At 44.9% G+C, this 12,400-nt stretch overlaps 1 long non-coding RNA gene across 1 annotated transcript; it reads left to right on the top strand.

The window, feature by feature from the left end:
• Nucleotides 1–2,528: 2,528 nt before the first annotated feature.
• On the top strand, nt 2,529–9,834 carry LOC128322707 (uncharacterized). Its single transcript, XR_008306027.1, has 4 exons — nt 2,529–2,743; nt 4,331–4,584; nt 6,667–6,772; nt 9,708–9,834. It is a non-coding gene; the product is annotated as an uncharacterized LOC128322707 (long non-coding RNA).
• The last annotated feature ends 2,566 nt before the right edge of the window (nt 9,835–12,400 follow it).

Below are 12,400 nucleotides of genomic sequence, written 5' to 3'. Positions count from 1 at the left end.
TGGCACCAACCCACTTAAGCACAAACCACTAATTGAAATTAATGTATTTGATTCAGTCTATCAAATTTAAAGGCTTAAAATGAGCCAACAAATCTGCCCAGTTGAGATTGCTCAAGGAAACTGCACATTAGGGTAATGCAAACTGCACAAGTCTATGAGAGCCCTCTTTTTGTGTGTAGAATTATCTCCCTGTATGCATTTTAGAAAGATAACTTTGAGATTCTGCAGGACAATGCAGCCTTTGGAGTGAAACAGACCTTCTTTCTTGTAAAATACCTCTAATGTTTCTGGCACTTCTTGCAATGCATTCCCCAGACCTTTCTTTTCTGCTAGTACTCTGACCATACTCTAAAAGGGTGCCTGTTGAACGATGTCCTCTCTCAGCACTCTTAAAGTGACACAAGTCTTTTCCTTTTGGAATATGAGGGAAACAGTGATAGACTAATGTCAAATGAGATCATGGTGCAGCAATTATATCTGCCCTTAACATTTCACGATAACATTTCACTCCAGCTTGTGCATTGTTATAATTACCTGCTTAAAATTATTTTTCAGATTTTCACAATATAGTTTCTAAATATGAACATATCCAGGGGATAACACTGGAAAGTGCTTGTTTGGGGGCAAAACTGTATCTGTTTTGATTTTTTAAAACATAATTTGCATTAACAATATAGAACAGTATTAGTTTCAACAACTTTACTCCATGTTGGTATCTGAAAGTGCCTCTATGATATCTATATTCATTAATTAAATGATTTATCTCTGTGCTGATGTTGAAGAGAGACCATTTCCCACATCTTTAGAGATCATTTAGTACATACTTGCCTACACGTGCATTGCTCTGCACATGTTATAACTTCTCTCTAGTTCAGAAATGCTATGCAACGAGAGAATAATGGGCTCATTCAAATGAACAATGGTTGCTACACATGATGATGTTGGGGCCACAGTCACCCCAACTTTACTAATGGATGTGCCGATGCAATCTTGGCATGTCCTTTAATCATAGGTGAGGGGTGTTCATTGGAATTGCCCTGTACATGTGCTGCCAAACCCTGTTTAAACAGGGTAATGTTTGATAATGATATTCATTCATTATCAGAATTATACCTGAGTGAAATGCTTGACTAATAAGCAGAAGGTTGCCGGTTTGAATCCCTGCTGGTATGTTTCCCAGACTATGGGAAACATCTATACCGGGCAGCAGCGATATAGGAAGATGTTGAAAGGCTTCATCTCACACTGTGCAGGAGGAGGCAATGATAAGCCCCTCCTGTATTCTACCAAAGAAAACCACAGGGCTCTGTGGGCACCAGGAGTCGAAATCGACTTGATGGCACACTTTACCTTTACAGGAGAAAAGGGAGCATGCTTTCCAGAGCTGATGCATTTCTTGGCTACATCTCCTGCTCTTCCTGAGCTCAGTGCTTTCCTCTACAGAAAAGTGCTGAAGCCGGGGACAGCAGGGAGTGTAGCCACAGAATGTGTCAGCTCCAGGGCACAGTTAGCCAACATGCTTCTGTGCCTAGGTACACAACATCTGTACAAAACCATAGCCCTCCTCAGATGTAAAAAACAAAAACACAAAACAGAGATGCTAAACTGCATACAACGTTCAGAGAGCCACTGTCTGAAGAGAAAAACGCTCTAACTGTGGACAGATGCTTTCCATGATTGGAAGGGTGCGTGCTGTCAACCTTCTAGTCATGGGCAGAATCTGTCCACTCTTTGTCTCTGCAGATAAACTCTGTAAGTGTGAGTGGGGCTTCTGTGCATATCAGCATGGTGTTCTTTTCCTAATTCCAGACCAAAGACCAATTTGGGAAACTAGTACTAGTACTCACTGCATTAACTAGTACTAGTATCCACTGTAAACAAGGGACCAGACAGATAAACAATACACAAAGACTGCTTGGGAGGTCTGGTTATGAAAAAGGCACCTTGCTGTGTGAGACGAACAAATAACCAAAGGAAATTAAAACTTTATACACCCCAGTAAGCAGTAGTGGCTGGTGGACACTGGAGTGGGGTGGGGAGAGAGAACCTGGCCACAGAGGCAGAAGCCTATCCCCCCCCCCCGCCCTCTTTCCTCCATGCCAGCGGGCTTAGGTATTTACCCAACCTGCCAGCACGGAGGAAAACAAGGGGGAGCAGAAAAACAGGGGCACAAGTAGAAAACAGAAAGGTTCTGTGGGGGTGGGTGGGAAGAAGGCAGAAAGCAAAAATGCCAGGGCAAAAAGCAGAGAGAAGGACAGAGAGGAAGGGCGAAAGGCAGAAAGAGGGAAAGAAGGGGAAAAGCAGGGATTGTGTCCACCAAACAACAAGCTAGTAAAACTAGATAGGCTTACCAACAGTCAGGGAATCCTCTCGAGCAGGGAGCTGCCTCCAGCCCCTCCTCCCCTGCCTGCAACTTCCTCTTTTGGTTTTACTGGCTGGAGCAGCTGCTACACAAGCTGCTACAGCCAATACGATTCCTAGGGGGAATCTGGGGGCACTGCCCCCAGGAAGAAGGGGGAAATGTATTAAAATACACTCCCTAAAGCAATCTGGAAGTGCATTTTTTAACCATCATTTTAGTTCTTCCTGGGGGACAGTGCCAGGAGGTGCCCCCTAGGAATCAGATTGGTTGGAATAGCTTAAGTAGCAGCTGTTGCAGCCAGTAAGACCAAAACAAGAAGTTACAGGCAGGGGAGGAGGGGCTGGAAAAAGCTCCCTGCTCTGAAGGTTTCCCTGACTGCTGGTAAGTCTGAACCTTTATTAGCTTGTTTGTTTTTATTTGTGGGAGGGCACTGCCAATTCTGCCCTTACTGACCAGCCACCACTGCCACTAAGCATGGCTAGTTTGCAAGCTTTGCTGATTCCTCCCCACTAATGACGTTTTGTCCTCAAAATGGAGTTAGTCATGTCAAGCTGGTGGATATATGCCTCTGTGGTTCATCGCAGAGCCTAAGGTCACAATTATACTGAATGACTGGGATTTAGTGGAGAAGAATTTAAAATCTGAAAGAGGGCCTACATTTAGAAAACAATGGCCCTGACTCAAAATGTACTTAATAAATAAAAACAACCTGTATTTGCTTGGGCATTGTAGAAGGACTGTTGTCACTATGTGGATTTATGCTATAACTGGAATAGTGTGTCTTAAGTTTATTGTGGAATTTTATTGCTTCAAATTTGAAACCACAGTTTTATAGCCCAGCGAGCAGGTGCAGATAGTTTTTGGGGGAAGGGGGAAAATCCCTAACATTTCAGTTTTTATAAAAATGGACCTTGTAATAAAAATGTGAAAGGGAGTCAAATATGCACCACAATAAATACAAACCACAAAAGTTGGATTGTTCTAACTAAAATGGGATACTAGAGCCTCATTTCCCCCCTGAATCACCAGCAGTTTGTAAGGATTGCATTTAAAAAAAAATATATAATGTACCATGCCCTTTAGAAATCCAGATGTGGTCTTATATAGCATAGCAGGCAGTAGGAAATATAAAAGTATTTTGAAAGCACAATGTATGTCTTTGCTTAGAGTGATAAACACTCACCATCAGGACTCTTCTACTTCTGAATTGCCAGAAGCAGATATCTGCCAGTTTTGAAACTGACTATCGCTTGTATGAGTGATTTGGTCAATAGGTATTTATTTTCAGTTTTACATTGCTACTTTTGAAACAACTACAGAAATACCAAGGAGTATTTGACCTTTCATTTGTGGAACAGCAGCTCTTCATACCACAGGTCAAACTGCCTTGAGAAAAGGATCCAAAAGCAGTCTGTGACATGCACTGGGATATACTTTTCAAGGAGAAATACCCTTAAAATCCCATAGGACACACACAAGCTCTTGAGATTACCTAGAGTAGTCAGTTGTGTATCTAGGGTGGGGCCCTTGACCTTGATGCAGCCTTGACAGGGGTTCAACATAGTGGTTAAGGGCCACTCTTAAGGAGAAAGGACCAAAGCCCAGTGGCAGGGCAGATGCTTTGCATATGGAAGGTCCCAGGTTCAGTCCTTGGCATTGCCAGGTAGAGTTAGGCAAGAACCACAGTGAAGCACTGCCAGTCAGTGCAGACACTAATGAACGAGCTAGAAAAAAAGTCTCCCAGTAGAAGGCAACTTCCTATGTTCAGGCATAATATGAGCGTTATTAAAACTGGGAATGATGCATAGGTTTGGCCCCTGTCCCAGCTGTAGAAATGGCTAGTTATGAGCTCATTGAATCACACCCCATACACGAACAGTAAATTAGTGAATAGTAGAACGCCAACACTGCTGACATAGACTTTGACAGCAGCAGCCAACTGACTGTCTCCTGTTATCTTTCTCCTAGAATGATGCTTCTGTAATACACATTAAGTGTGTTCTTTGCCTTCAAAATAAAAGAAGAAGGAGGAAGTTTATGATTGAGGCACTTGGATGTGCAGTACCTGCCCTCCTGACATTGGTTTCCAGCAACAATGTTCACTTTCATCTTCAAGGACCTGATTATCAATTCTGTGGGAGTCTCAGAGGCACCTTCGATTGGAATCTGTCATGGATGCCCTTTCTGCTGCTCAACACAGAAAACACTTTCTTCTTAATTTGGTACAAATTGTTCAACCTGATGTGATTAAATAGGCAGAAGGGCTAATATATGACTTTGAGCAGTACTATGTATGAGAAGTACAAAGGCTCAGGACAATGAAGGTCTTCATTCCAGTGATTCCTTTTGGGAGAAGCTGGGAAGCCCTTTATTGTCAGCTTTTACTTTTTTTTGGTAATGCATCATTCTGCTCCAGGGTCCAGAATTTGTACTAGAAATGATCCAGAATGTGCAGCAGACACTTTCCTGTATGCAAAGATGGCATAATGAGGTGAACGGTACAGCAGTACTGCAAGTGACAGGAAGCAATACCCTTCTTGTTAAAGGACCTTTGTTAGTCTGAGGCCACCATCGGACATAGCATGAAACCTCTGGTAGACGAACCTGTGTTTAATCTTTGGAATTGGGAACCATCCGGCAGATTGTCATCCAACTGTGGTTTTGCAACCCTCAGCTTCTGGGAAGAGGGAGATATCCCTCCTCCTGGGCCACCTATGCTGCATCCCAGCAAGCGTCACCAGAATGTGGAGAAGGCATCAGGACGTCAGTGTAATGGAAGCCACTGACTATGATCTTTGAGAGTGGGAGTTTCCATAGGAATTATACCTTTTCTGCATTGACCTCCTGCCCTTGGCAGGGAAAGGGCATTTAAACTCTTTCCCTCACAGCACTTGTACTGCTGCCCTCGCAAGAGCACTTGCACAAGTACTGGTACTAAGGATGGAGAGGGGCACTAGCTTTATGTTACTCCGGGAAGGGCTTGCAATGACCTCCTAGGGGGTTGATATGTGTATGAAGGCTAGCAAAGGATCCTGGGGTTTGGTCTGCTGTGACAGATGCTCTTGGACTCATAGACCCAGGCCAAGCAGTCCAGGAAGCCCCAATACATTCCTGTGCCCCCATGTAAGCTTGCCAGCTAGGGATAGGAATTAGCCTTCTCATGAGAGGGACAGTCCACTGGAGAGGACCAGAGGCTCAATGAGCTTCAGTCTCCATTGGATTGTGCTCTCATGAGATAGCCCATCTGACATCGGGGGGGCCCTGATGTGGAGCTCCCAGTATCTCTGGTTAATAATAGAACTCATACTCTGCACCTTCCCCTCTCCACTTCTAGACTCTTCCCCTCTTTCAGACTCACAAGGAGTCCAGCCCACTCCATGTGTCTGGATGGATCCAAATGGGCAGTTAGGTAACAACCGGGATGGCTCCTAGTCCACATTCAAATTTCCTGGGCTGGAACTGGAGTTTTGGCGTATTTAGATTGGCCACCATGGGTCATCCTGGGGCAGGGTACCTGCTGCTTTCATTGATCCCTGCCAAGATAGGTGGCCATGCTGGGCAGAAGGAAAACACTGATGTGGGGAGACCAGACTGCCAGAAGGATCACTTGGACTGCTGCTTCACAGAAGTCACAGAGACAAGGAAGGGTATTGTTTGGGTACCCTTCCTCGGGGCTTGCATGGATCCAAGAACTGGGCTGGGCAGCAACAGCCCTCCAACTCGCATGCGTGTCTCCATAGCCTCTCACTCTCATGAGAGAATGGTCTGCTCTGGAGCATTACCCATCATCCTTACATCGGAAGAATCTCTCCTGTGACTGGATTGATTAATGCTCCAGATGGATGATTCTTCCCATGAGTTATTCCAGAGACTGCATGCTTGCACCCTAGGGGAAGGAGCTGGGGCTGGGGCCCCCTTCCCCTATAAACTGGTACAAAGAATGGAACAGAACTACTTAAGAATTCTGGGTACTATCTTTTAGCCCAGAACTGGGATTGTCTCAGATATGCTAGATTGCCCCTTGCCAGTGCACTTGATAATTCACCAGTCTTGGGCAACTCCAAGCCAGGGCGGCAATGACATACATTTCAATACACATATATCTATGTGTGGGGTGGAGGGCACAACTATACGCAATTGGAGGGGGCAGAACTGTCTATATTAACCTTAAAAATAAAGACACTGTCCTGATACACAGGGAAATAAATGCCCTGCTGACCAGTCAGACAGCACACGGAAAACCTCTGAAAGGATGTCTTGCTTGGTGACAGCATTGTATCGGATGTGTTTCTTTATTATGATAGGGTTCCTTGCATGTGTGCCCCCTCCAGTTTCCTCGATGGAAGATGTCAAAAGGTCTTGCATGAAGATAGTGATGACAGGTTCTGCATGCCTACAGGATGTGTCAAGGTGTGTATTGCAGGTTGCTCAGGGAGTCGAAACCACTGGAAAGATACAGACAACATATATGTGGGGGTACGTGTTTTCACAGTTTTTAGATTGAAGGACAATAGGAGTTTTTTGTGGGGGGGGGTTCTGAGGGTTTATTCAGGGGGTCAGCACATTGGCAACTTTGCAAAGCAACATGGTATCTCTACTCTGTCAAGTGTGGCCTTTGTTGGAAAACAACAGAGTTGCACAGTTTCTGGTATCACCAGGGCTCCATGCATTTGTGCACAAATTTCTGCAGTCCTTAATCGCTGGAGACCTCTCCTGCTGTGCCCATCTTATCATCCCAGCCTTTTTGTGCAGATTGACAGGGTGGGGGAAATAACATGAATTAGAAAGTGGGCATCCTCCCATGTGGTTCTCTCCTTTTACATGCCTTAAAGATTGGTACTCAGTGTCCCTGTTGCCAGGCGACTCCAGGAGGAGTGCAGAGACTGTAGAGGCTGGGGCAACTGCTCAGAGAGGCAGCCGGCGAGAAATGTGGCCAGCATAGAGTGGATGCATTTCTGGTCTGGTCTGAGCCGCCCTCTCTGTGGTTTTGGGAGCTGCCACTGAACAAAACCCAGGTTATGGTGGCTGCAGAATTTGGATAACATGATGCCTCCTTCAAATCTGAGGTTTCGGCAGTGAAACCTGCTACAAACCAAAGGCTCAAATTCAGGTTTGGCGTCGAAAACTGACCTGTGGTTGGGTTGTGAAACTGTAGTTTCATGCATTTGGGTGAATGCAATCTTGAACTTCTGGCACGTTTGCTTCCTGTTTGGTATTATGTCTGAAGGCAGCCAGTGTCAAAGATATAGGCATGTTGTTGTTGAGTGCTCAGAATTCTCAGGAGGTTTTTCTTCTCTGAGAGTCCTTACATCTTCTCTTATCTTACCTGTTCCTTATTTTATCTGGATTGCTTCTTACATGGAAGCTCACCTTCCTCGATGCATCTCAGGAAGGGACCTCCTTAACTTCCAGGACTGGTGTGCCCTGCCAACCTCTCCTTGACTTCCAGGCACTGTCTGCATGAACTCCTAAGGAACAAAAAGGTGGGAACCCTTAGATGCCTTCACATATTTCTTTATGAAGCCCAATGCATTTTGGATAAATCCTTTCCCAAGAGCACCTTCAGGGCTTGGACAAAAACTTGATAAAAAAGCAGGCTAAACTCACACATAGCAACTGTGCTGGTACGCAGGAACATAGGAATGGTCTGACTTATACTGTCAGACCACTGGTCTATCCAGCTCAGTATTGTCTTCACTGACTGGCTGCAGCTCTCCAGGGTTTCAGGCAGGAATCTCTCTCAGCCCTGTCTTGAAGATGCCAGGGATTGGACCTGGAACCCGCTGCATGCAAAGCAGATGCTCTTCCACTGGGCTACAGCCCTATCCCCTGCTGGTAGAAGCAGGAGAGTTGGTAGAAGCTGGCTTTCTGTTAATTTAGACTCCTTTTTTCATCATGTTTTTATCTAAGCCCAGAAAGTGCCCTTCAAAAGAGGATTATCTAGAGTATGTTTTGCTTAATAAAGAAACCTGAGGGTTCCCTCTTTTTTTGTTTTTGTTTTTGTTTCTTTGGTGGTGCCGTCGCCCTCCTTTTTTCTTCTGCACACATTTCCTGTGAGGGCCACTTTTTTGCATCCTCTCTGCTTCCTGTACATACACCCCATCAGCCTTTTTTAGACCATTTGAGTCAGACTTTGGAGTTTCAGCTCTTGCTGTTGTATCTGCTCAGTGCCTGTATTTGAGCATCAGAACCCTGTCTGCCAGTTTCAGTTTGTCTGGTGGCCCTCTGGTACCATCATTTCTGGGCACCAGTGGCCATGGCTGGGTCACGTGTTGACTCTTCAGTGCCACAATTGATAGCCAGGGGTGGTGGGCATAAGTTGACTCCATCAGAGCCTTAACACATCCATTTGTGAAGGAGTGCAGAACAACAGTACCATAACTTTAGGATAGCCACATAGAATTATCCTTTCTACACGTCTTTGTGAGCCAAATCCTTTGGATCTTGGCTACTTTCAAAGATCTTTAGCTGCAATAAAGCATCTTGGATTTATTATGTTCAGTGTTGTTCATAGGTCAAAGGGTATGTAGATCAACACTAACATCTTGAATAATGTCTAGAAAACAAATATAGTTAGTCAGTCCCTAGAGCACTGGCTTTAGCAACCATATAGTGTCAGAAGCTGGCCATTTGCTGCACCAGATATAAAAGGCTGCCTATGCAGATCATATAGCAATAGTCTAAGGCAGGGTTTCTTAACCTTGGGCCTCCAGATATTGTTGGACTACAACTCCCATCACCCTCAGCCACAAAGGCCATGTCTGGGGATGATGGGAGTTGTAGTCCAACAACATCTGGGGGCCCAAGGTTAAGAAACCCTGGTCTAAGGGATGAAGTACTAAATGAGGACACAAGGTTGGAGTCTTGCAAGAAATATTACAGCAGAGAAGTTGTTAAACAACATTCTGCCATGGCATAGCAATGGATCCCAGACCACTCCTGAGTCTGTGAAATTGATGGGTTTTACTGGTTTTTATTGTTTTTAGGTTTGTATGTGTTGTTTCTAATTTGTACTATAGTTGATTTGATTTTATTGTCTGTTTTTCATTTGATTGTAAACCACCTTGAGGCTTTTTGTCAGTTGGGTGGCATGAACGTTTAATAAAAATAAAATAAAATCTTAAAGATCAGGAGAGGCTGAACTCCTGTCAATGACTTGCAAGTGACAGGCCCTGATAAGCATTAATCTTATCTAGATCAGACTTATCTCAGTGTGGCTTCAGTTGGCTCACCTGAAGAATTTCAGGACCTGAACCACCTGGAGAACACATTCCACAATGAACAAATCAGGTCACCAGTTATCTTCCACATGACAAGCCATGTTTCCTTTTCTCTGTCTTTCCAGTTCATCCAGTTCCCAGTTCTCAGATGACTGTGTCAACTTGGTGAACCTGGTGTTTTGGAAGCATCATTATAAATGTAACTTATGAATGGCTGTCATCCTTTGGACATTACAAATGTGGAGAATAAAGCTGGCATGATGAGAAAATAATAAGGGGAAGCCTGAGGGTATGAATCATCCATTCCTTTTGCCCTTTACTCTTGTGTGCTGGAGACGCCTGCAAACCAAGTACCATATTCCTTGCCTTCCTTTCCTCTATCTGTCATTTTGAGGAGGAATTTCCATTAATTCACCTTAGTTCTCCATTATAGCTTGCCTCACCCACATGTGGCTAAGCAGCAGCACACAAAAAGATTATGCACACAAGCAGCCCTACCAAGGTTAGGGAAGCCCTACCTGGGAAGGGTTGCTCATGTGCAGTGCTGGGATCAGTGCCAGGATCATGGGCAGCACTGGGATTGGGGCCGATCCCAGCGCTGCCACCTTGCCTAACCCTACTTCTAACCTTGGCCTTTAGCCAGGGTTAAGGGTGCAAGCACCCTGCTGAGGGAGGATCGCTCAATGCACCACACTCCTGGCATGGAGCATTGAGGATGCCAGAGGACTTCCTCCTCTGGTTCCCTGATCTTCTGATTGATACAATGCAGCAGAGCCTAGATGGGGACGGAGATCATGTGCAGGGAGGCAAGGAGGAACCTCCCAGCCAGCCCTCAGCCCTTCCAGCCAAAAATGGGTGTGTGCACTACTTTCCTGCTTTGCTCCTGCCCACCTGCCCTGGTCATCTGAATAGAATTTTTAGTGATCAACTCTTCACTGTAAAACAAGCAGTGGTATTGAAACAGAGACATCTTAAAGGGATGGAACTGAAAGAGGGCAAACACCACAGAATATATGTGCATTTGTTGGACTGTTTCTACTTCACTAATGAACTAGTTATTCTTTTTAGATACTACGTTTTGCAAATCAGACACTAAAAGCTGGCCATTTTCTAAGGGTTATTTTTCTCAGTGGGATAAATTTCTGTACAGTGTGATACAGTATGATTTAAATGATTTTTTAGAACAGTGCTGAGGAACTGCACATCTATCCATTATTTTAATATTGCTTATTCATGTGAATGTGATTCATTTCAATGATGGGGAGAATTTATTTATTTATTTATTTATTTATTTATTTATTTGTCAAATTTGTATGCTGCCCCAAACTTTCATCTCTGGGTGGTTAACAGCATCATAAAACAAGTTAAAACATATGCAAAAATCTTTAAACAATTTAGGCAAGCTAAAAATTAAAAAAGATTAAAACTTAAAAATTTAAAAAGCCGAAAAAGCTTGGGTGAAGAGGTGGGTTTTCAAGGGGTTTTAAAAAAATTGTCAGAGATGGGGAGGATCGTATTTCAGTAGGGAGCACATTTCACAGTCTTGGGGCAGTAACCGAGAAAGCTCGTCCCCGTGTGGCCACCAGCCGAGCTGGTGGCAACTGGAGGCAGACGTCTCCAGATGACCTCAATGGGTGGTGGGGCTCATAATGAAGGACATTCTCTTAAATACCCAGGGCCTAAGCCATTTAGGGCTTTATAGGTTATAACCAGCACTTCGTATTTAGCCTGGAAACCTATTGGCAGCCAGTGTAGTTCAATCAACACAGGGGTGATGTGGTCTCTCTGAGATGCAGACCAACCTGGCTGCTGTGTTCTGTACCAATTTGAGTTTCTGGACTACATAGAAAGGCAGCTCCACATAGAGTGCATTGCAGAAGTCAAGTCTGGAGGTTACCAATATATGTACCACTGTTCTGAGGTCATTCATCTCAAGAAACGGGTGCAGCTGACATATCAGTCAAAGCTAATAGAAAGCCCCTCTGGCCACTGCCTCAACCTGAGAAACCAGGGAGAGGTGTGGATCCAGAAGCACTCCTAGACTGCATACCTGCTCCTTTTTGAGAAGTGTGACCCCATCTAGAACAGGAAGATCAAAATCATCTCTAGAGTTCTGACCCTGCACAATAAATACCTCAATCTTATCTTGATTCAGTCTCAGTTTATTCTCCCCCATTTAGCCCATTACTGCTTGCAGGCAGGCATTTAGGGAGGTTATGCCATCTCCTGATGATGTTGACATGGAGAAGTATATCTGGTTGTCATCAGCATATTGATAACAACCTGCACCAAATCCCCTTATGATCTCTCCCAGCGGTTTCATGTAGATGTTAAAGAACATAGGAGACAGTATGGAGCCCTGAGGGACACCACACATAAGCTCAGATTTCGAAGAGCAACAGTCTCCAATTGACACCATCTGGAATCTGTGTGAGAGGTAGGAGCAGAACCACTGTAAGACAGTGCCTCCCACCCCCAACTCCCTCAGATTTTCAGAAAGATACTATTAGGGATGTGCATGGAACCACGGAGGCGTGGTCCGGCACTGGGGGGAGTGTGGCTTTAAGGTTGGGGGGGTAGTACTTCCCCCCCGCTCTTCCCCCTCCAACGTTGGACTTTGCTAAAACATTTTTGGGGTGGCAGAGTTCCTTCCTGCCGCCCCTGCCCCCGTCGTTGTCTGCAGAGTTTGCAAGCAGTAGAAGCTGGCGCCACACGTGCGCCCATTGCCGCCGGCAGCACGCGCACCGCATACATGCAGTGACGGGCATGCACAACACGATGAGCACATGCATGGCACCAGCTTCTACTGCTTGCAAAC

Source organism: Hemicordylus capensis, chromosome 1, assembly GCF_027244095.1.
Source record: "Hemicordylus capensis ecotype Gifberg chromosome 1, rHemCap1.1.pri, whole genome shotgun sequence".
NCBI classification, from domain to species: Eukaryota; Metazoa; Chordata; class Lepidosauria; order Squamata; family Cordylidae; genus Hemicordylus; species Hemicordylus capensis.
The sequence above is the reverse complement of the archived record's forward strand: the minus strand, read 5'-3'. Positions and strand labels throughout refer to the sequence as shown.